At 43.7% G+C, this 24,133-nt stretch overlaps 2 pseudogenes; one reads left to right on the top strand and one right to left on the bottom strand.

Annotated features, from left to right (window-relative positions):
* The first annotated feature begins 13,816 nt into the window (after positions 1 to 13,816).
* On the top strand, positions 13,817 to 13,949 carry LOC123927629 (annotated as a pseudogene).
* Positions 13,950 to 18,683: 4,734 nt separating this feature from the next.
* LOC123950666 lies at positions 18,684 to 21,306 on the bottom strand (annotated as a pseudogene).
* Positions 21,307 to 24,133: the final 2,827 nt, after the last annotated feature.

Genomic DNA, 24,133 nt, shown 5'->3' on the forward strand with positions numbered 1-24,133 from the left:
CACCTGTCTGCTTCCTCCCTGAGGGACGCAGGCTTTGGGGCAGGAGGCAGCATTGAACAGTGTTAGAGCCTGGAAAGGGGAATGTGACAGGAGGCAGCTTGTTAGTGTGCAAGGATCCCTGCAGAAGTGGAAGGTTCCCAGACTCAGTCCGGTCTGTATTAACTGTGGATGAGAGAATGAGATTTACTTTCCCCATAGCTGTCCCCTCATCTGTAATGTATATCAAATAGACTCTTATCACCATAGTGATCAAATGGGAAAATTCTTGAATGCACTTCAGAAAAAACAGAAAGGCCCTGACCATAAAGTCCCCAGTGGAGGGATGTGGGAAAGGCTGGTTGTCCTGTCATGAGGGCAAGGAGGAGGCTCTGTGTGAGTGCTGTGAATGCACAGAGTCTGTGTCTGGGGTGGGACTTGGGGCCCGCTGTAAGACACGGTTGCGGAAGTTAAGACTGAACCTGGACAACAATCTCTTGATATGGACAACAAGAGACAGTAGAAACAGTTGCCCAGGTTCAGTGATGCTGAGCCTCAGAATCACAGACACACTGCCTGATGGATCAGAAACCCAGGTCACAGCAGTTCTTAAAGACACTGCCCTAAACTCAGTAGAACACCTAGTCAGGCGAAGACACTTATGTCTCTAGGGCCATAGACGCTGCTGTGCTTATAGTGGCGATGTGGGAAATAGATGAAGGGACAATTCTGGATTTCTTTGCAGATCATTAGGACAATCAGGAGGATTAAGAAGAATAAAAAACAATGGCCCCTAGGTGACAATGAATATTCGGGAATCGGTAACATTTGGGTAAAAATGTACAGGGATGTAGAAAGAAAAGTAAGTGAGGTCAAGAGAGTCCTAGGCATCAGATGCAAGGATGAGCAAGACTGCAGATGGTCAACCCAGGATGCCCTGTGAACCTGGCTTTCTGTTGTCTCTATGACGCTTGGAAGACCAAGATGAATTAACAGCCTTAGGATTCACCATACCTATAAAATAGCCATTCTTCCCTGTAAATGGACGATGGAAGGAGATGCATATTTATTTTCCACTGTCTCTAAGGTCCTTGGTAGGAAGGTGAGCAGCAAAGGAATTGCTAAAGAGACAACTACCAAAATTAAATACCAAGAGAAGTAACCAAAAAAAAAAAAAAAAAACTCAGGGAGTCATGTGACATTAATTAATACAAAGGTGCCGAGAAGGCACATATTTCTGCTGGCTATAATGAGTCCAGAGCTGTAACCACAAGACATAGGCACATGGTGGTTGCCCCTGGGCTGGTCTCCATCTGCGCTTCATGTGGTGACTGTAGCATACTGGGATGGTTGAGTCTCATGCCTTGTATGTCCTTCTGTGGCTGGTGCTGTGAGTATCTGCTGCTGCTACTCTCCCACCCCAAGGCAGCCACACTCTGCCTCTTGTTGGATGGATGGCTTTTTCCCTCTCTAGGCAATGGCCCTTTGCTTCTACTGACACCCCTATTAACTCCCATCAACACCAGCTAGGAAGCCACACTGTCTGATCCTCCTGGTTTGATCTTCTGTCATTCCTGTATCACGTGGCACTGCAGGGAGCTGCAGGAAGTTGAAAAGAAGGCAGTCCCACAGGAGACAGAGGATGAATGTGTTCTGACTCCAACTCTGCAAGAAGGGTGTGACAGCAACCAGTCTTACAATGATGGCGAGTTCCCATTAAATGAACAGGAAGGTGGTGGGTAATAGGGAGGGCACGTATAGCATGGAGCACTGGGTGTGGTGCAAAAACAATGAATACTGTTACGCTGAAAAGAAATTTTTTAAAAAGTGAAAAAAAAATAAAGATAATAATACCAATAGCAAAAAAAAAAAAAAAAAAAAACCAAAACAAAAACCAGGAATTAGGCTCTGCTCCAGATTTAGCCTGTGAATGCTCCCATTCCAAAGGGGATGAAACTCCATGTGACCCCTCAGGTAGTGTCCATATTGCTTGTTCTGCACACCTTGTCTATACTGCGGAAGGTCATCTCTATACACAGGCCCTATAGACACACATTCCTTTAAATCAGGACATAATGGATTTGGAAACACAGAGATCAGGGAGCCTGAAACCATCCTAGGTAGTGGCCATGCCTCAGATTCTCCAGCCCCACTGTCAGGTCATTACACCTGTATTTGGGGTGACAAACTCTATCCACCTCAGTAGGACATCCACAAAGGTGTTGTCAGATACCCTACTTTAATCAAATGTCTTTTGCAACATGCACTAATACTTTCTCTTTATGACCAATCTCTCTCAAGGTTCTAGGCCTGTCCAACATTGTTGGCTGACATTAGGGGCTTTCCCTCATTTCACTGCTCTCACTCCCAGTTGCTCTCTTCTCTATGCTGGCTCAACCTAGCTAAGTAGTCATCTGAAAACAACTGTATCATTACCTTGTAGGTTTGCTTCTGTGAAGCAAGGTTGGGTTGTGGCATCACTGAAACCACAAATGGCATTTGTTTTAGAAGAAGATCAAAGACTTTTTTATTTGAGGGTTCCTACAATTGCTTCAATAGTCTAGTCTCAAGTATAAATTCCTTAGACGCATCAAGACCATGATATCTCATGGAATTATCCCCTTTTGCAGCAACACTTCTAAAGGTGCCTGGGTTCTTCCCCTGCATCTCTGTGGGAAAATATATTATAATCTCTTCTCACAGACTCACATTAGAGGAGGATATTGGAATAATTTGTAGGGAACAAGGAAGAGAATTTCCCCAGCAGGTCAAGGCACAGTCCTATCTAATTCTCCAAAGGCTTACCCTTGGGCATCCTGGAATATCCCTGCCAGAACAGTTTGGTTTTACACTGAGAATCTTAATGTCCTTGAAGTGTGTGTGGTCACTGTGTTGGTAACATGGGAAATGTGATTTCTTTAGTGTGATCTGCTGTCTCTGAACTTCCTTGCAGAAAGTCAAGATGATTTTGGGGAAGAAAATGGACAACAACCAATGTGATCCAGATAATTGAAGACTGTGGACTATGAATTTTCCTGATGACCCCTGGAGACCTCATATCCAGGGATAAAGAGAAACTGTTGCCTAGAACTATTTCATCCATACGGCTAATAGCAGAACATCCCCTTTAACCATGTCCTCTATTTCCATGTGGTGGTTGTGGAGGCCTCAATTTCTTACTCTCTCACATGTTGAGTAACCTACAAAGAGTAGACACCCAGGAACTGACCCAACCCAGGGATTCCTGTAATCAGCTGTTCTCTCCTCAGTGGTGAAAACACAGATGAGAAGCATATCAACTTTGTGCCTGTTTGACAGCATCAACTTGGCAGATTTTTTTTTAATTTTATTTTTTTTATTTGTTTATTTACAGCATAACAGTGTTCATTGTTTTGGCATCACACCCAGTGCTCCATGCAGTACGTACCCTCCCTATTACCCACCACCTGGTTCCTCAACCTCCCACCACCCCGCCCCTTCAAAACCCTCTGGTTGTTTTTCAGAGTCCATAGTCTCTCATGGTTCATCTCCCCTTCCAGTTTCCCTCAACTCCCTCTCCTCTCCATCTCCCCATGTCCTCCATGTTCTTTGTTATGCTCCACAATAAGTGAGACCATATGATACTTGACTCTCTCTGCTTGACTTATTTCGCTCAGCATAATCTCTTCCAGTCCCATCCATGTAGCTACAAAAGTTGGGTATTCATCCTTTCTGATGGAGGCATAATACTCCATTGTGTATATGTACCACATCTTCCTTATCCATTCATCCGCTGAAAGGCATCTTGGTTCTTTCCACAGTTTGGCGACCGTGGCCATTGCTGCAATAAACATTGGGGTACAGATGGCCCTTCTTTTCACTACGTCTGTATCTTGGGGTAAATACCCAGAAGTGCAATTGCAGGGTCATAGGGAAGCTCTATTCTTAATTTCTTGAGGCATTTCCACACTGTTCTCCAAAGTGGCTGCACTAACTTGCATTCCCACCAACAGTGTAAGAGGGTTCCCCTTTCTCCACATCCTCTCCAACACACGTTGTTTCCTGTCTTGCTAATTTTGGCCATTCTAACTGGTGTCAGGTGGTATCTCAATATTGTTTTAATTTGAATCTCCCTGATGGCTAATGATGATGAACATTTTTTCATGTGTCTGATAGCCATTTGTATGTCTTCATTGGAGAAGTGTCTGTTCATATCTTCTGCCCATTTTTTTTTAAATCTTTTTTTTTAAAGATTATTTATTTATTTATTTGACACAGAGAGAGATCACAAGTAAGCAGAGAGAGAGGAGGAAGCAGGCTCCCCGTGGAGCAGAGAGCCCGATGCGGGGCTCGATCCCAGGACCCTGAGATCATGACCTGAGCCGATGGCAGTGGCTTAATCCACTGAGCCACCCAGTCGCCCCACTTCTGCCCATTTTTTGATATGATTATCTGTTTTGTGTGTGTTGAGTTTGAGAAGTTCTTTATAGATCCTGGATATCAACCTTTTGTCTGTACTGTCATTTGCAAATATCTTCTCCCATTCCGTGGGTTGCCTCTTTGTTTTGTTGACTGTTTCCTTCGCTGTGCAGAAGCTTTTGATCTTGATGAAGTCCCAAAAGTTCACTTTTGCTTTTGTTTCCTTGGCCTTTGGAGACATATCTTGAAAGAAGTTGCTGTGGCTGATATCGAAGAGGTTACTGCCTATGTTCTCCTCTAGGATTCTGATAGATTCCTGTCTCACGTTGAGGTCTTTTATCCATTTCGAGTTTATCTTTGTGTACGGTGTAAGAGAATGGTCGAGTTTCATTCTTCTACATATCGCTGTCCAGTTTTCCCAGCACCATTTATTGAAGAGACTGTCTTTTTTCCATTGAATATTTTTTCCCGTTTTGTCGAAGATTATTTGACCATAGAGTTGAGGGTCCATATCTGGGCTCTCCACTCGGTTCCACTGGACAATGTGTCTGTTTTTATGCCAGTACCACGCTGTCTTGGTGATCACAGCTTTGTAGTAAAGCTTGAAATCGGGTAACATGATGCCGCCAGTTTTGTTTTTGTTTTTCAACATTTCCTTAGCAATTCGGGGTCTCTTCTGGCTCCATACAAATTTTAGGATTATTTGCTCCAGCTCTATGAAAAATATCGGTGGAATTTTGATCGGAATGGCATTAAAAGTATAGATTGCTCTAGGCAGTATAGACATTTTAACAATGTTGATTCTTCCAATCCAAGAGCATGGAACGGTCTTCCATCTTTTTGTGTCTTCTTCAATTTCTTTCATGAGTGTTCTGTAGTTCCTCGAGTACAGGTCCTTTACTTCTTTGGTTAGGTTTATTCCCAGGTATCTTATGGTTCTTGGTGCTATAGTAAATGGAATCGATTCTCTAATTTCCCTTTCTGTATTTTCATTGTTAGTGTATAAGAAAGCCACTGATTTCTGTACATTGACTTTGTATCCTGCCACGTTACTGAATTGCTGTATGAGTTCTAGTAGTTTGGGGGTGCAGTCTTTGGGGTTTTCCATATAAAGAATCATGTCATCTGCGAAGGGAGAGAGTTTGACTTCTTCCTTGCCAATTTGGATACCTTTTATTTCTCTTTGTTGTCTGATTGCCATTGCTAAGACTTCTAATACTATGTTGAACAAGAGTGGTGAGAGTGGGCATCCTTGTCGTGTTCCTGATCTCAACGGGAAGGCTGCAAGCTTTTTCCCATTGAGGATGATATTTGCTGTGGGTCTTTCATAGATAGATTTTATGAAGTTCAGGAATGTTCCCTCTATCCCTATACTTTGGAGGGTTTTAATCAGGAACGGAAGCTGGATTTTGTCAAATGCTTTTTCTGCATCAATTGAGAGGACCATGTGGTTCTTCTCTCTTCTCTTATTGATTTGTTCTATCACATTGATTGATTTGCGAATGTTGAACCAACCTTGCAACCCAGGGGATGAATCCCACCTGGTCATAGTGGATAATCTTTTGAATGTGCTGCTGGATCCTGTTTGCTAGGATCTTGTTCAGAATCTTTGCATCCATATTCATCAGTGATATTGGTCTGATATTCTCCTTTTTGGTAGGGTCTTTGCCTGGTTTGGGGATCAGGGTAATGCTGGCTTCATAAAAAGAGTCTGGAAGTTGTCCTTCTGCTTCAATTTTTTGGAACAGATTCAGGAGAATTGGTGTTATTTCTTCTTTGAAAGTTTGGTAGAATTCCCCAGGGAATCCGTCAGGTCCTGGGCTCTTGTTTTTTGGGAGGTTTTTGATCAATGCTTCAATCTCGTTACTAGATATCAGTCTATTCAGGTTGTCAATTTCTTCCTGGTTCAATTTTGGGAGTTTGTAGTTTTCCAGGAATGCATCCATTTCATCTAGGTTGCTTAGCTTATTGGCATATAACTGTTGGTAATAATTTCTGATGATTGTTTTTATTTCCTTGGTGTTCGTTGTGATCTCTCCTTTCTCATTCATAATTTTATTAATTTGGGCTTTCTCTCTTTTCTTTTGGATTAGTGTGGCCAGTGGTTTATCGATCTTATTGATTCTTTCAAAAAACCAGCTTCTAGTTTCATTGATACGTTCTACTGTATCTCTCGTTTCTACCTCATTGATCTCTGCTCTAATCTTGATTATTTCCCTTCTTGCATGTGGAGTTGGTTTGATTTGTTGTTGATTCTCCAGTTCTTGAAGGTGTAGAGACAGCTGGTGTATTCTGGATTTTTCCATTTTTTTTGAGGGAGGCTTGGATGGCTATGTATTTCCCCCTCAGAACAGCCTTTGCTGTATCCCATAGGTTTTGGACCAAAGTGTCTTCATTCTCATTGGTTTCCATGAATTGTTTAAGTTCATCTTTGATCTCCTGTTTAATCCAAGCATTCTTAAGCAAGGTGGTCTTTAGCTTCCAGGTGTTTGAGTTCCTTCTGAACTTTTCCTTGTGATTGAGTTCCAGTTTCAAAGCATTGTGATCTGAGAATATGCAGGGAATAATGTCAGTCTTTTGGTATCAGTTGAATCCTGCTTTGTGACCCAGTATGTGGTCTATTCTGGAGAAGGTTCCATGTGCACTTGAGAAGAATGAGTTGTTTTTATGTTGTTTTAGGGTGGAATGTTCTGTATATGTCTATGAGGTCCATCTGGTCCAGTGTTTCATTCAATGCTCTTATTTCTTTATTAATTTTCTGCTTGGTTTTCTATTACTGAGAGAGGCATGTTAAGATCTCCTACTATTAATGTATTCATATCAATATGACTCTTTATCTTGATTAATAGTTTTCTTATGTAATTGGGTGTTCCCATATTGGGGGCATAGATATTTACAACTGTGAGATCATCTTGGTGGATAGTCCCTTTAAGAATGATTTAGTGTCCTTCTGTAACTCTGACTACAGTCTTTAGTTTAAAATCTAAGTTATCTGATATGAGAATCACTACCCCGGCCTTCTTTTGAGGCCCATTGGCATGAAAGATGCTTCTCCATCCCTCCACTTTCAGTCTGGGTGTATCCTTAGGTTCAAAATGGTTCTCTTGTAGACAACATATGGATGGGTCCTGTCGTTTTATCCAATCTGCAACCCTGTGTCGTTTTATGGGCGCATTTAGGCCATTCACATTGAGAGTGATTATTGAGAGATAGGTTTTTATTGACATCGTGTTGCCTTTGAAGTCTTTCTGTCTGTAGATTGTTTCTATATTTCTGTTCAATGATATTCTTAGTATTTTTTCTCTTTTATAGGACCCCCCTTAATATTTCCTGCAGTGTCGGCTTGGTGGTTGCATAGTCTTTTAAGCCTTGCCGGTCTTGGAAACTCTTTATCTCTCCATCCATTTTAAATGTCAGTCTTGCTGGATAGAGTATTCTTGGTTGCATGTTCTTCTCATTTAGTACTCTGAATATATTTTGCCAGCCCTTCCTGGCTTGCCAGGTCTCTGTGGACAGGTCTGACGTTATTCTAATGGGCTTTCCTCTGTATGTAAGGAGCTTCTTTGTCCTAGCTGCTTTTAAGAGGTTCTGTCGTGAAACATAATTCCTCATTCTAACTATAAGGTGTCGTGAGGACTTTCGAGAATCTAAAATCTTGGGAGGAAATCTCTCTGCCTCTAGTACATGAACGTTGTTTCCATTCGTGAGATTGGGAAAATTTTCATAGACAACTTCTCCCACTATATCTTCTAGACTTCTTTCTTTTTCCTCCCCTTCAGGGATTCCAATAATTCTAACGTTGGAACGTTTCATGGCATCGTTTATTTCCCTGATTCTGTTTTTGTGGCTTCTGAGCTGTTTGTTCCAGGCTTCCTCCTGATCCTTTCTCTCTATCTGTTTGTCCTCCAGATCACTAATTCTATCTTCTGTCTCAGTTACCCTAGCTTTTAGAGAATTTAGATTCGATTGGAACTCACTGAGAGCATTTTGAACATCATCCCTGGTGGCTTTCAGTTCTGCCCTAATCAATTCTGTTTGGTCATCCATGGCTTTCTCCAACCTAGCTATTGCCTGGATAATTGTTAGTCTGAATTCCTTTTCTGACATATTGTCTATGTCGATAGCCATTAGCTCTGTTGCAGAAGGCCCATCCTCTGTATTTTTCTTCTGTTGGGTATTCCTCCTCCTAGTCATTTTGGTAAGAGATGACTGAACAGATGCAGCTGGATGTATTGGTTGTGGTGCAGCCAAGGTGCACCCTGGAACGCTTCCGTGCAATCAGGGTTCCCCACCCAAATGAGAGAAAAAAGAAAAGAAAAGGAAATAGAGAAGAAGAAAGAAAAAAAAAGGGAAAAGAAAAAAGGAAAAAAAAAAGAGAGAGAGATAGGAAAAAAAAAGGAAGATAAAAGAGAAGGCTCAGCCCAAATGTGCCACAAGGTAAGATTTGTGAAGTATACAAACAAAAACAGACAAACAAAAAGACTGATAAAAGTATATGACAAGAGAAAAAAAAATATATATATATAAGCCAAAAAAAGGGAAGAACCTCATCAGAAAGAACCCCAAGTATAAGATTTATAGATTATCAGGACAAACACAAATTCACAGAAACACTGACAGAAGGAAAAATTGGGAGAGTGGTTATAAATTCTCAGTGTGGGTGAGGAAGGTTATTTTGATTCTTCCTGAAGGTATCTTGATGTTTTTGTTAAGGGACTCAACTTTCCTAAGTTACAGGTGGATTAGAAACTGGTTTGCCTATAGGGGTAGCATTGATTGGGGAAAGGGGATTACTTTGAAGTTTAACTCTATATGTATAGTAGAAAATAAAAATTAAAAAAGAATAAACAAGACTAAACTAAGTTAAAATTAAAAAAGAATTAAAAAATAGAAAAGGAAAAGAAAAACACGGGTGTATGTATCAAAAAGTTCAGGTTAGAAGGTTATTAAAGAATTTGATGTACTGGACATCTCAGTGTGGTGGTAAATAGGTTAAAAAATTATCTGTATGTATAAAAAAAAAGAACCAGAATATTGGTAAAGAGTTAAAAATAAAAGTTGTATTTATGAAGTAGTGGTGGTTGTTCTCTTGTAATCTTTTTTTTTTTCTTCCTTCCTGGTTGGTTTTCTGGGGGAGGGTCCTGCCACGTGGGTTTTCAGACAACGATGTTCCCTGAGTTAGGTCCTCCCGCTCCCCTCAAGGGGGTGGGCTCTGAGGAAACTGTTTTTTTCAGGCTTTTGTTCTCTGGGGGTTTTTATGTTCTTTCACCTGTTTTCTCTCCCCTTGACAGCTTGATGGTTTTTGGAGTTAGAGAGGAGAGCAAACTGCACCCCGACCTCCCTCTCAGACAATGTTCTTCAGAGCTGCTGGCAGAGTCGGTTCTGAGTCACTGTCCCTGGGGGTGCAGGAGCTCCTCCTTTTACCCAATTCCAGGGCAGCGGTGGCTGTCTAGGCAGCTCCAGACCGCCAGAGAGGTTCTGAGCAGAGATCGCACACTGAGATTTTCCCGCTGTCCTGGGCTGGGAATGTCTGGTTTTTCCAGATGCCAGAGTTCCAGGCTAGCTCCTATGAGCACCTATCCCAAAGGAGGGTGTGGGACACGCGTGTTTCAGGATTGCCTTCTGGCCAGGCTCCCAGCCCCTCACGGGAGCCAGACCCCACTCATTCTCGGGCGTGCTGGCATTCAGGTGCACTGGCGGCTCAGGGACGGAGACCTGATTTCTCTGCCGCACTCTCTCTGGCTCAGTGCCAGGGGAGGCTGTCCTGGGTCCCGGGACTTAGGTCCCTGACCCTAACCGCCCAGGTTCCTGCTATTACCCCCTGCGATCCTTTGCTCTTTGTTTTTTGAGTGCTTTCAACCAGACTCCAAGTTAATGCTGGTCCCCAGACGCAGAGCACTCTCGTGTTGGGGTATTACTTTCCAATTGGTCACATCTGGTGGCTCCCTCCCCCTTTTGTTTATCTTCCGACATCAGTCCGACATTCCCACTCTGCTTTACCTGCCACTGGCGTCTTCTGCTCCTGTAGAGATCCAGACGTGTATAATTCTGATCTCAGGCTGATTTCATGGGTGGTCGGAGTTCTTTGGTAGGTAATCAGCTCACTTTAGGGTACAGGTTGAAAGGGTGCCTCCTCCTACTTCCCCGCCATCTTGACTCTACTTTTTTCTTCTTAAGAGAAGCCTATGCCTTTTTGGGCCCAACAGGCTACTTGAGAGGTATGAAGTAGGAAGACTGAGTGGCCCCAGGACGCCCATGCTGGGCTGCCCTGTTTTCCAGATTGGAGTTGAGGGAGACCTCACCCAGGTAGTGGATTGATTTCCACCTGGTTGAATGTCTAGCCATTGTAGACAGTATCCCTGCTGCCCACCATCTCTGTCAGGAGAATGGGGTCCGGTAGGTGCACCTTAACTGCCTGGGGTTGTCCATGGGGGAGCCTCCTTCCTGGCCTTGCCCAGGGGCTTCAGCACTGAGTGCCTCCTCCTCCATCATGCAGGGTGAGCCTCCCCCACTTGGGGGCGCCGTGCAGTGGCAGCCCCTTCTCTGAGGCCCAGTCCCAGAGCCTGTGGAGGTGCACCTGGGGGCTGAAGCAGAACCTGGGGAAGGTGAGCTTCTGCTGCTGCTCCACTGCTTCCATCTTGTCAGCTTTTCTGAGACAGTTTTTCCTTGACACTGGGGGAGAGTGCAGGAGACCCCTGCCCCTTGTGTGGGGACTGAGAGGATGCTGCCCTGAGGTCTGTGTAAGAGCCCTCCTGTGCCAGTGGGCATGGTTTTTTTAAAGCTCCTGAGCCTGCCATGCTCATTTCTCTTCTCTTCAGTGTCCTCCCCAGGAAGGATGAGCATGAAGACAACATGGCCTCATGGGAAGTGTGGGTTTTTCACAGCCTCTCTAGGGTATCTCATGGGTAACACTGAGCCCAGGGCTGACTTCTGTTCCCTACGAGTAAGGGAGACCCACCAGTTGTGTCAAAGCCCTAGACTGCAAGGCTGGTGGTAAAGGAGGGGCAGGGATTCCTAGCTCTGGTCCAGGCACTCCCCTGCTGGTCCCAGGAGACCCCAGAAAGGGCTCCTCTCACACACATTTTTACCTTACAGTTCTGAGGGTACAAGGTACCAACAAGGATCTCACTGGACTAAAATCCAGATGTCCACAGGGCACCTTCCCTTCTGGAAGCTCTAGGAGAGGGTGGAAATTAGTCAAGGGAAACCACACTAAAATGCAGTCTGGAGGTTTCAGCAAGGGAGCTCCTCTGCCCTCCTTACCTCCTAGGGCATTGCAGCCCCAGGGGAGGGACTGATCTGACCTTACAGGTACTTGACATTGCACAGGCATAGGCATCTACTAACCTGGCCAGAGGAAGAAATGCTAGCTTTTCCTCCCAGGGAGACACCAACACTCTTCCAACTCACAGTTCACGCCAATGGACTTTTAGAACAATCTTCCCAACTGACCCCTTTCCTCTAAAAATAAGAGTGTCCCTCCCATTTGTTCTCTGGACTCACCTAAGGATTTGCCAATGTTGGTTTGTCCAAGATCACCTCCCCCTTTTATTCCCGACAAGTCCCATTTTTGCTGGTAAAATAACTGGCAGTTTCTATTTTTTTAGGTGAACCAGGCAGTGTGTCTCTTTGCCTGATCCAGCTTTTAGAGGCCCCTCCTCTATGCTCAACCCCAGTGCCAGCAGGCAGAGTCCTCCTCACACAGCATCCTTCTGACCTCCTTATCTGTCTCTTCCAGTTTTTAGAACCCCTTGTCATTCCAGGGGGCTGCTAGAGAATCCAGGATCATCTCCCCATCTCAAGGTCCTTAACATAAGCATCTCTGCAGGGTCCCTTTTGCTGCTGATGGAACACATGCAGAGTTGTTGGATGGAGATGGTGATGGAGATTTGGCATACAGGTGAGGTTTGATGGAGTGTGGTAGGGGGCTAATGACGAAGAAAGAATTCTTACGATATTATTCTTACAAAGTCTCTGGTGCAGAATGTTGGTTTTGCTAAAGGATGGGACAGCACCCTTGGGCAGAAAGAGCTGCTGCCCTGGGGTTGGGATCCAAGGCTCATTATACACTTGGGCATTAGGGGTAGGGAGAAAGGGAGGTTTTCAAATGAACTTTCATATGCTAAGAGGACCTACAAGATAGTAGAGGCCTTTGCCATTGTCAAATTAGGTTGATTTTCCCTATAGTACGGTATTACTGATAAGACAGCTGGCAGCTTCCTGGAACTCTCATGGAGATTCCACCCAGGAGTAGGAGGTCAGGGGTTCAGAGAGTCCGCCTGTGCTTTGTCCTTTAGCTAGCCTTCTGCTTCCTCCTCTGTCATTACCATGGACACCTCCTAGGGAGGAAGCATTATTCTGCTCAGTGCCACACTTTGTACTCAGGTGACAACTAAAGTTGAATGTCCCTCATTTCCCCAATCTTTTGTAATTTCAACAATCTGGTAAAAGGAAAGCCCTTTCTCAAGGCGCAATCAAGACAAAGGCAAATCAGGACCCTAGGACACTCCATCCAGGGCCATACAATTGCCCAAGTACTGGTCTCTTGGGAGTATTTGTTTTGCTTTGTTTCCCAGACCTGGCTTTTTTCCGTCCACAGGCCAACTTTGTTGCAGAAATCTCATCCAAGGGGAAACGCCCCGCGCTGGCGGGAGGGAAGGCGATGGCAGAGGGGGTCGGCTGGCACCCCGCTAACCCCCTGCTGTGAACTCTGAGCCCAGTCTAAGGGAGCAGAAGGAATGGTTTCCTTTGGCCCTGTCCTCAACAGCGGGATCCTTGGGCGCTCTCTTCCGGGCGGCCACGAGGAGGCGCCGTGTCCCTGCCCTAGGAGGCAGCCTGGTGAAGAAGCCGGCCCTGGTATTCTCAGGGCCTTGGATGTTGCAAGCAGGTGTCAGCCAGAGGGTCAGCCCAGAGATTGCTGACTTTTGGTTCCCTGCCCCATCCCTCAGGGTGTCCAGACCTGGGGGTTGCGTGGGGGACTGGCTAGGAGGCTGAGCTCCACAAGTGCAGTCAATGCACTCTGTCTCCTCAAAGCAGGTTCTAAGGAGAAGGAGAGAGAGAGAGAGAGAGAGAGAGAGAGATGCGCTTCTCTGTCTGCTGGAAAGTCCTCCCTCATGTTCCTCTCAGGTTGGGGCAGCCTTCCCTGTGTTGAGTGCTCTGTGTGCATGCGTGCGTGCGTGTGTGCGTGTGTTTCTGACCTCACGGAAGGGGCGTGTCTGATGTAAATCAGTTACCGTTGGCCGTTCTTGGCTGGACAATTCCTGGGCAGAGGATGAAGCAGTGCTGTGGCTTCCATTGTATTAGGAAGACTCCTGTGGAGGGTGAGGATGCTTGGGGCAGGAGTGGGTGCCGAGGGTTTTGGGGTGTTGGTTGGCGAGTGAGTGTGTGTCCAGGGTGGATGGCGGGTGAGGCTGGTGTGGGGCCAGCGGAGGCGGAGCGATTCATAGTTACCTCGCAGAGAAGATACCGGTATCAAAGTAGGTGGTTTTCCTAGGTTGAGGCTTGTCCATTCCAAATGTGGGAAACTTGACTGCCTGATTTGTGATAATAAGGGACTGCGTTCACGCTCTCTTTAGATGATAGCTGTTCAAAGATAGAATACTCTTTTCTTTGTGTCCTCATAGGTTTTTCTCTTTTAAGACAATGCTTATAGTTGTTGGTGTTTTGGCCCTTGCAGTTAATTAATGAACTCATGGTTTTTAGCACATTTAATTACATCACTGCTTGGTAGTAAGTCCTGAAGGAATAAGGTGAAATTTCTTTGGTAATTTGACCCAGATTAGTTGTATAACTGGATCAGAATAAACACACATTTATCAACTACCAAATGTTCTTTAATTCTGATTCCAAATAAATTATTTGGTGATGTTGATGTAAAAACAAAACAAAACAAAACACAGAAAAAGTCTGTTCCTTCCCTTCTGGTGATGTTCCCTAGCCCTTGTAACATGAAGGACACTGTGAAGGGCATTTCCCATCTACAATAGGTTCTTTCCAGCACCCTCTTCCTGAGACCATGGGATGTGTGCTTTCTGGCTACAAGAAATAAAAACCCTAACTTGTTTCCTGGGAGGTATGTTCCGGATGACTTGGCTTAAGGGAATTGCCATCAGCTAAGCTCTTCCAGGACGGCAGAGAACCATTTTTCACACATGTGTGGTGTGGAAGGTTTTCCAAATATGAATGTACTTTTTCAAGGTAAGATTGCTCACTGTACTTCTGTTCTTATCCCTGCTATTTTCCTAACTATGGGAAATTGCATAAAATAAGAAAGCGAGTTATGATAGATGAGTTTTGGGATAATAAAAGCTGTTGGGGAGCCTGTGTGGCTCAGTGAGTTAAGATTCTGCCCTCAGCTCAGGTCATGATCCCAGGGTCCTGGGATCCATCCCACATTGGGCTCCCTGTTTGGCGGTGAGTGTGCTTTTCCCTCTCCCTCTGCTGCTCCCCCTCCTTGTGTTCTCTCTCCTTCTGTCTCTGTCAAATAAATAAATAAGTAAGATCTTAAGAAAAAATATTGACAGCTGTTATAATCCTGAACTTCCAGAAATTGATGACAAGGACCGCAAAGTAGCAGGGCAATATGCCTTTGGGCTTTTCGAGTTGCAAATGGGCACATGCAAAGGAACGATACGTGGTTTTGAAAGATAGCTCAGCAACAAATTTGGCCATCATGGCCACAAATCCAATGATCCACCAGTCACTTTGTACATAGATTATCCTGCTTTAACTTTGGCCAATGGCAACTATTTGAAGAAACATCAGAGACTTGCACAAGAGCACAGGCAACAAATATGGGGATGACATAAAGGGTTGTATTGCCAAATCAGTACCCCCAAACCGTAAATCGTATTCAATATCAAGTTTTACTTACATTTTCAAGGGTAAAATTGTGAGGAACCAGCAAAGCATCTGGGACCCCCAGCAACACTAACTCTGAGTTGTAGAATTGTTTTGTCTGTTAGCCTTCCTTTCCACCACAGAACCTAGAAAATGTTCAACAGAGTCTCTACTTGCCTTCCAATTTAATCTGAGGACACAGTAATTTAAACTGTTAACCCAAACTTTCCATTTTTTTCCCCCCTAACCTGTGTTGAATACCAGGGATTTTGATTGCCCATTCCCATTTCCAGTGAGACTGCAGTGAGCACAGAGAGCAATGTGGTGCATCCAGGGAACATTCTGTTTCTTGGTCTACTTCTGTTCTTAGTGTGCCAACTTTAGTCAGCCAGTGGACCTCTGACCACACACGGGAAAGCCAACAACTATTAAAAGTGTAGGGTCTCTGGGTGTATCTTGGGAAATGTCACACAACATTTAGGATTCTCCAGGACTCAGAATGGCTGGTGATCTGCAAGGACCGAGGGAGCTGCCCCATCCTTTCCTTAGGGGAAGTAATTCCTGATTCCTGACACATGCACCTGTTTGTTTATTTATTTATTTATTTATTTATTTATTTATTTATAAATTTTAGCTAGTCTCCAACACCAACATGGGCTCTAACTCATAACTCTGAGAAGAAGAGTTGGCACGCTGTAATGACTGAGCCAACCATGTGTCCCTCCAGACACCTTTGATGTCCAGACACATAGCATGATTTTCATGTTAGCCAAAATAGTTTAAACTCTGGGATTTGCCTTCAATCTGCTCCACTCCCTCTAGGCATGTTTCCTGAGTTCCTGCTGTGTGGGAGCCCTGTTTTCTACCCACTGATTGAAGACCCTGTAGGAAACCATACCAGATCCCCTGGGATCTCTTTCATCCTTTCTGTGTAATCCTCTCCTGCTCTCAGTGTGTTTGTGCTCCTAAAGACACCTCTGAATGGGCTCCTGGAGCTACTTTGTCCCAGTCCCAGAGAATGAGGAGTAAGTGCAATATATGACCACCAGCCCCATTGAACTCCCCTCCCCAAAGGCACTCAGCCCTTCATTAATAGATACAGGAGAGTGAAATCCCCTTTCCTGGCCTGGGGAAGACTAACTGAGAAACACAAGTTACCTCTAGGTTCTCTTGCCCCTGTCAGGACAAAGCTCTCCCCACAGTTGTTACTGAAAATCACCCCTTTCACAGCCATGAACTCAAAATGGTCACAGACTTAAGCAGAAGAGCCAAAGCAACCAACCATTCAAGGAGAATGGAGAAAATGTTCAGGACTTTGCACTAAGTGAAGAGTTCTGTCACTACAGCAAGAGCCCAATATGTAAGAGAAGAACTTAAGATGAACAACTTTTTTGCATCCAACTTTACCACTGAGAAAAGGAACAGAGAAGCCACTGATAAGGAGACAATATTTGCAGATTAAATACCCAATGAGGACTCACATCCACAAGACATAAGCATACTCTGAACTTACTTAATGGGCAGAAGCAAGACACCTCTCACAAAAACCAGTATAAGACTTAAATACACATGTTACCAAAGAAGACACATGCATGATTCATAAGCAAATAAAAAGATCATCAATGTTACTAGTCCACAGGGCAATGCATGTAAAACTAGGGACCACTTTACACCAACAAGTGTGATTCTGATCAAAAGACAATACCAAGTGTTGCTGAGAACGTGGAGAAAGTGGACCCTCCTAGATTGCTAGAGGGAACGAAAATAAAAGAGCCACTTTGGAAGCCATGTTGAGAGTTCTTAAGAGTTCAACACAAGCTTCCCAAGGACCCAGTGTTTCCATAACGAGAAATCTATCTGAGAGAAATAAAAAACATTTGTCAATTCAAGCTTTGTTCAGAAACGTCCGGGTCAGCATTAGTCACTATAGGAAAAACCTGACAGCAACACAAAGAGCCACTGACAGCTGCATGAAGAAAAGGTGGCCCATCTGTACCATGGCATTCTATTTGGCAACAAGGGGAGAGAAATCTGATTGAAGCCACAGCGTGGAGGAACCTGAAAAGCATGCTAAGTGAAGGAAGCCTGTCACCAAGAACTATATACTGTCTCATTCAATTCACGTACAATGTCCAGAAAGGAGCCATGTATAGAGACAGAAAGCAGATCAGCATTGCTTGGGGCTTGAGGAGGGAGCAGCTATTGTCTGCAGAGGGACTGGAGGAGGTATGGGGAGGTGAAGGAAGCCTCCAAAACAAACTAGGGTCCTAGCTGGACAACTCTGTCATTGTAGGATACTTTTGCATTGGGGGAAATTCTTGTATATAAATTTCATCAAAAAAAGAAGGTGACAGTCCGACATCAGTGGGTCCTGGGGTCCCCAGGCAAACACTGCCTGCTGAGGTGCTGCATCTTGGAGGCCCAGCAGGTGGTGAGTTAGAGTCTGGTTTCTGACCTCACAGCTGGAGTCAGGGATTCAGGGCCTGTGCCTTCAGCCTCTGACCCACTTTCCCCTGGACTCTACAAGGGGGCAGATGACTTAAGGGTGGAGACCTCCAGGTGGCACAAGACAAGGGGGCAGCAGGCTAAGACAGGAGGGAGCCAGGTGGTTGGAGATTTGGGGAGGAAGTGAGGACTGCCAGAAACACGAAGACAGCTGGCAGGACCTGAATGTATCTTTTTAACTTTTTTTTTTTTAAAGACTTATTTATTTATTTTTTTATTTCACAGAGAAAGAGAACAAGCAGGGGAAGCAGCAGAGGAGAGGAAGAAGCAGGCTCCTGCCTAGCAGGGATCCCAGTGTGAGGCTGAATCCCAGAAACCTGGGATCATGACCTAAGCTCAGGGCAGAGGCTTAACTGACTGAGCCATGCAGGCACCCCAACAGCTCTTATTAATTCCCAAACCAAGTCTATCACTAACTCACTGTCTTGTTTTATACAATTTCCCATAGTTAGGAAAATAGCAGGGGTAAGAAAAGAGGAAGTACAGTGAGTAATTTACCTTGAAATTGTATTGTTTGTTTGTTTGTTTTTTTAAATCTGCCACACCACGCATGTGTGAAAAATGGTTCCCTGCTGCCCTTGCAGAGTCTTAGGTTGATGGTAATTCCCAGAAGCCAAATTACCAGGAACACATCTCCAAGAAACAAGTTAGGGTTTTTATTCCTTGCAGCCAAAATGCATGCACCCCAGGGTCTTAGGAAGAGGGTGTCGAAAGAATCTGTTGTAGATGGGAAATGCCCTTCACAGGGTCCTTCATGTTACAAGGACTAGGGGACATCACCTGAAGCTGAGGAACACATTTTTACTGTGGTTTTTAATTTTTTGTTTTTTACATCAGCATCACCAAATAATTTATTTGGAATCAGAATTGAAGAACATTTGACAGTTGAGAAATGTGTGTTTATTCTGAACCAGTTGTAGAACTAATCTGGGTCAAATTACCAAAGATATTTCACCTTATTTTTTTCAGGTCTGGGGCTTTTTGATTACTCCAAATTTAGGACCTTCACATGTAAAGTCTGGGACATATTTATATTGGCTTGACCATACATTTGCTTAAGTTTCAAGAGCTCCCTCTCTAGGTCTTGCTGGGCTCTGGGCCAGTATCAGTGGGTCCTCCAGATGCCCGTAGTTTCATTCTGTATTCTCTAATCTTGTCCATGAGGAGTTTCTGTACAAGATCAAGGTCCTCATTAAATGTCACTGCTTTAACACCAGTGTGCCTCCTCAATGAACTGAGAATGCAGACCGAATGAGCGTGGAGATGCTGAAGAGCCTGGGAAGAGTCACGGTGATTCTGTTATGTGAACTCAATCTGGAGCAGCCAGAGTTTCCACTGAGGCCACATTCTACTTCCTGCCCTGGCTCCTAATTTCTCTGGGCATCGGTTTCCTCGTGTGTAAGCTAAAATTGGTATTCACATTCTCCCAGTTCCCTCCCTGCTCAGTTTTGGTGAGTGCAAGAGGATCTCAGGTTCCTGTAAAGTAGCTCTGGGGACTGCAGCAGAGATCTGACTTGTGCCTTTCTCTGTGTGTCCCCTGCAGGAGACTGAGCTGACCACAGATTGAAAACAGAGAATGGAGGGAGAGATGGAAGACAGAAAATCAGCAGTTTTGGGTGATAAGGATAACCCAAAGAAGGACAAGGCAATGGTGGAGCAAGTGGTTGCCAACAGAGGAAATAATAGGGACAAGTCAAGTTCAGAAAAATCAGGGGAAACTGAGGAATGCATACAGCAACATCCAACTCTGCAAGGAGCAGCCTGAGCTGACCTGTGAGGACTAGGAGAATAAGTTAGTCCACTGTGAAACTGCACATGTGCCAAGGTGCCCTGTATGTCAGATTGTACTGCAGGGAAGCACCAGTTCCAAGAGGAGGAGGATATGAACATGAGGCTCTGCCCCAGACCCCTAGCTTCGACCTTGGAGCTGCCCTCATGGTGAATGTCTTCTAAGTAAGTGTGGGTTTAGAGGAATCAATGATGTTTGGATAAGGGTTGGAGATGTCTATTCTTACTGCAGAGAGTTCTACCCTAAGGTTAGGAAGGGCCAGGGTAGGGGACCCTTCCATCTGAAGCTACATGATATTAATAATATTCTTAGTAATGCTCCCTGGGTGGACCATGAATAAAAATGGTCAAGGATCTAATCAGAAAGTGAAATTTTACAGAATATAGTACATGAGTGGAGTCAAGTGTTGTATAGTGGGAGAAAAGTTCCTGCATTTAACAGTACCTAATGACTTCTGGGGAAACAAACCTGACCCTAATCATGGCTCTAGATGCCAAATAACAAAGCAAACCTCTTACTTCCATTGTTTGGACAGAAACAGGAGGCCCTTAATGCACATAATAACTGGGAAGTGTCTGCTTATAGGGTCATGCAATAGAAGAGATCATGAGGCTGGTGGCCCAAGAAGGGGATGGGTTGAGTTTGTGACAATTTCCCCTAGGTCTTGGAGAAGAAAGGTTTGGGGCTTGAAGTTGCAGGTGGGTGGGCTCATGGTAACATTACACAATCTTGGGAAAACATGTCTAGTACAATTTTGGATTTATGGACACTAAATATTTAGTCCATGATTTACAGTCATTCTTTCACAGATTATCCACTATTGGCTTAACTAAAAATGAATTTCCTAGTCTTAGAAATACCAAGGGGTTCCTGGGTGGCTCAGTCAGTGAAGTGTCTGACTCTTGGTTCCAGCTCAGTCAGGATCTGGTGGTAGTGGGATCAACACCTGAGTTGGGCTCCATGCTCAGCACGGAGTCTACTTTAGCTTCCATCTCCCTCTTCATCCCTTTCTGTTCTCCCAGATCGCACTACTCTTTCTCCATACAATAAATAAAATCATTAAAAAATACTGATGCTCAAAAATATGCAGATTTAAACACATCCTATGATGACTTTGATGTATAACAAGGTAGAGCAGCTTTTTGCTTTGTTTTGTTTTTCAACAGAGAGCAGAATTGAAATTCAGGATGTCAGTGGAAGAGGTGAGTAACATCGTATCGTAACATCAAAAGTAAACAGGTAAAAGGAGGAATGTATGGAATTATATGTCATTTACACAATGATTAGTTGGTTATAACCAAATTGGAATAAATCTACATTTATTTTGACCTGTAGGTCCTGTCAAAATAGGCAGGGCACTGGGAAACAAAAACTGGCCTGAAAGTCATTTGTGTAGTTGGACTTTAGAAAACCATTAGGCAAACCTAAATCAAACACACTTAAAGCTGTGAGCCAGGTTTTAGTCCATCAAGGGTAAACTTTAGGAGAGACACCTAAAGCTGAATGTATGCTTTGATTTCTTTGAGACATGTCACCTGAGCCACAGGGAATGTGACCTTTTGAGTTATGCAGGTGAGCAAGCTTTACCTGATAGGATGTTCAGTTCAATGGTTCAGTGGTTAAAGAGGTAACTAAAATATGCTACACACACCAATCACTACTCAAAGCAAAGATCTTTCACTCTTCCTTGATGGAATGAAGATGACACAAAGGACTACAGATTCTGTTGCAGAATCAGGACCCGGTGCTTATGGACAGATGGGAATGGACACCTACTTCAGATTTGGATTAGGAACCATTGTTTCCTAAGGCAACTGTGTCACACAGCTCAGTCACACAACTCAGTCACACCCAGCCCTCAGCCTGCCACTATTACTTATTTTCATGCTGTTGGTGTCATTTTATAGTAGACCACATCATAAATGAGAGAAATCAGATTTGGGCACAAACTCATGCTATTTGATGAATATATCATTGCATACTGTTCCAAAGTTTCTGGCAGTACATAATACCAGCAATACATTATTGAAAACTAAATTAAATAATAATAGAGAACATTGGCCTCTAAATTTTGCAACTGTGGTATTAGAGCTAAACACAAGATAAATTTGCAGCCTTGCCAACTGAACGGTTACTCTCAAGGAAAGTGTATTAATGGACATACAAAACATTTCACATACATTGGTCGACAAGACTCTGTACAATCTGCCCAGCCACAGGACTGCATGTGGGTTGGATTATTCCTTTTCCTTGGGCTGCTGAGAAAAGTGCAAGGGAATGGGATCAGATCCTTCTCATCTGGAAAATACCTAAATCTCCAAAGATATGGTCACTGCCAGATCCAGCTTGAATCTGAAATATGTTTCTTTGAATTGAGATCCAACATCAATGTATAAAATTCAGGTGTGATTTATGTGATTGCAATGCCTAACTGAAATGTGAAAAGTAGTATCATTTGTAATAGCGTGAAGCTTGAAATACTGAGGGACAGAACAAATTGAAAATCACAGAATATTTCACAGAGAAATGAATGAAGCCTTAGAAAATGAAGAGAATTTCCTTATTTGGGGGTGGAAGATTTAATACTGTTCAAACATCAACTTTCCCCATTTGATCTATACATTCAATTCAATTTCTCTCAAAATCTCAGCCTGGGTCTTTGGTAGAAAGTGACCAGTTGATTTTAAATTTCATATAAAGATATAAATGACCTAGTATGGCAAACACTTGTGAAATAAAGAACCAAGTTTTAGGGTTAGCTGTACCTGATTTGAAGAACTATTCTGAAGTTAGAGGAATCAAAACAGATTTGTATTGGCATATGACAGATGAGTAGATCCATGAAATGGATTACAGAATCTAAAAATAAACTAATACTTATATAGAGAACAGATTTTTGACAAATGTGAGAAGCAAAGCATTGTAAAAAGTAAAATCTTTTGGAGCACCTGACTCAGTTGTGAAGCATCTGACTCTTGATTTTGGCTCAGGTCATGATTTCTGGATCTTGGGATCTAGCCCCGTGTCAGGCTCCATGCTCAGCAGGGAGTCTGTTTGGGATTCTCTCTCTCTTCCTCTGCCCCCCAACATAAATAAACAAATCTTTTAAAAAAGCATAATCTTTCAACAGGTGGGAAAGTGTAATCTTTCAACACATGAATATGGATATGACACGTATATATGTATATGAAAATAAATAAATACATAAAATTAGTTTCATAACTCACATTATACAGAAATTAGCCTAATATGGAGTATGGGCCTAAAAAGATACCTTAATATTTGAAAACTTGTAGAAGACAACATATTAGAAAAACCTTTAAAAGCACCTGGGTCATGCGGTTGGTGACCCATGCGACCCATGATGTTGTTTCAGGTCATGATCCTCATGGGTTGTGGGATCAAGTCCAGAGTTGGCTGTGCTCTTAGCGAGGAATCGGCTTCAATTTCTCTCGCCCTCTCCTTCCCACTTGCTCTCTCTCTCTCACTCTCTCTAAATTTAAGTTATTTATTTGAGAGAGAGGGAGAACACAAGCAGAGGAGCAGGCAGAAGTAGAGGAAAAAGCATACTCTGCTGAGCAGGGAGCCTGACAAGGGTAGGGCAGGGAGGAGGGGTCTCAATACCAAGACCCTGAGATCATGATCTCAGTCAAAGGCATATGCATAAAGAACTGAACTACCTAGATGCCCCCAAAAAATAGCTCCTAAGAAAAACTTTTATAACCTTAAGTTGGACAGTGATTTCTTTCTTTATTTCTTTTTTTAAAAGATTTTATTTATTTATTTGACAGATGGAGATTACAAGTAGGCAGAGAGGCAGGCAGAGAGAGAGGGGGGAAAGCAGACTCCCTGTTGAGCAGAGAGCCCGATGTGGGACTCATTCCCAGGACCCTGAGATCATGACCTGAGCCGAAGGCAGAGGCTTAACCCACTGAGCCACCCAGGCGCCCCTGATTTCTTTTTTTTAAGAAAGATTTTATTAATTTGTATGACGGACAAAAAGAGCACAAGTAGGGAAGCAGCAGAGGGAGAGGGAGAGCAGGTTCCCTGCTGAGCAAAGAGCCTGAGGCAGGACTGGATCCTTGGGACCCTGGGATCATAAGCCACCCAGGTGCCCCTGGACATTGATTTCTTAGAGATTACACCAAAATTGTGATTTTTGAAAGAACAAATTGATAAACTGGAGTTCATCAAAAGTTAAAACTTTGGCTCTTCAGAAGACATTGGTGAGAGAATGCAAAGTAAAGTCACACATAGGGAGAAAACAGTTATAAATTACATATCTGATGAAGGTCTCCTAAGAGAATATTAAAAGAACTCTCAAAAGCCAATAAGAAGACAAACAAGATGTAGTGAAAAGAAGGGCCATCTGTACCCCAATGTTTATTGCAGCAATGGCTACGGTCGCCAAACTGTGGAAAGAACCAAGATGCCCTTCAGCGGATGAATGGATAAGGAAGATGTGGTACATATACACAATGGAGTATTATGCCTCCATCAGAAAGGATGAATACCCAACTTTTGTAGCAACATGGACGGGACTGGAAGAAATTATGCTGAGCGAAATAAGTCAAGCAGAGAGAGTCAAGTATCATATGCTCTCACTTATTTGTGGAGCATAATAAA

This window comes from Meles meles, chromosome 1 (assembly GCF_922984935.1).
Source record: "Meles meles chromosome 1, mMelMel3.1 paternal haplotype, whole genome shotgun sequence".
NCBI lineage: Eukaryota > Metazoa > Chordata > Mammalia > Carnivora > Mustelidae > Meles > Meles meles.